Source organism: Talpa occidentalis, unplaced genomic scaffold (genome assembly GCF_014898055.3).
Source record: "Talpa occidentalis isolate TD23 unplaced genomic scaffold, MPIMG_talOcc4v2.1 talOcc4.4, whole genome shotgun sequence".
Classification (NCBI taxonomy): Eukaryota; Metazoa; Chordata; class Mammalia; order Eulipotyphla; family Talpidae; genus Talpa; species Talpa occidentalis.
In genome coordinates this window covers 143,170,041-143,170,777 of record NW_023604295.1, presented here as the reverse complement: position 1 = coordinate 143,170,777, position 737 = coordinate 143,170,041, and positions in this window count along the sequence as shown.

Here is a 737-nt window from a genome sequence, read left to right as displayed (position 1 = left end):
CTGGGAGAAAAGTGGGAGACAAAGTTTTAAATGAGTCCTACCCGATGCACCGATCAGGAATCCCAAATGGTGCTCTGAGAGCTGGATGCGAGCCAGGAGCCCTGAAGCCAGGAGGCAAGCGACAGTGAGCCCCCCAAGGCCCACGTGTTTGGTTTTTATACCCAACCTGGCTGCCCAACTCCACCCTCAGGTCCCAGCCACCCTCCCGTTGGTGTGATGGGATTTGTCTTTCCCAGTGTCCTGATGGCTTTGGTCTGGAGTGGGGGTGGGGTCCACAAAGCTTGTATGGGATTACCTCAGGACATCATTTTTCCCTAACAGAACCAACGTTCCCTGGACTTCGAGCTCCAATCTGAGAACAATGGGGTTCAAGGAACTCAGATTTAGTTCTTTGGGGTACAGGCCTTCAGAAATGCCACTGATGGTCCTTCTCACTGACCCCTATAGATTGTCGAAGCAACTGAAACAACACATAGACGATTTAAAAGGGACAGTCGTTATCCAGAACACCCAGAGCCCTGGCACACATTTTGCTAGAAGCTGAAGTCATGCAAAGCGAAAATGCAAATGATGCCACGAAGCATTTGTGCCTCGAGGCACTGAGGCCCCGCCTGACTCAGCTCACAGCCTCTAAACAAACCCTCCCCGCCGGGACGGTGGGGCAGGCGCGTCCAAGCGTTCCACGACCGGACAGGGCAGGCCCATTCCAGAGACCCAAAGCTCCTCCCCGCGCCCTG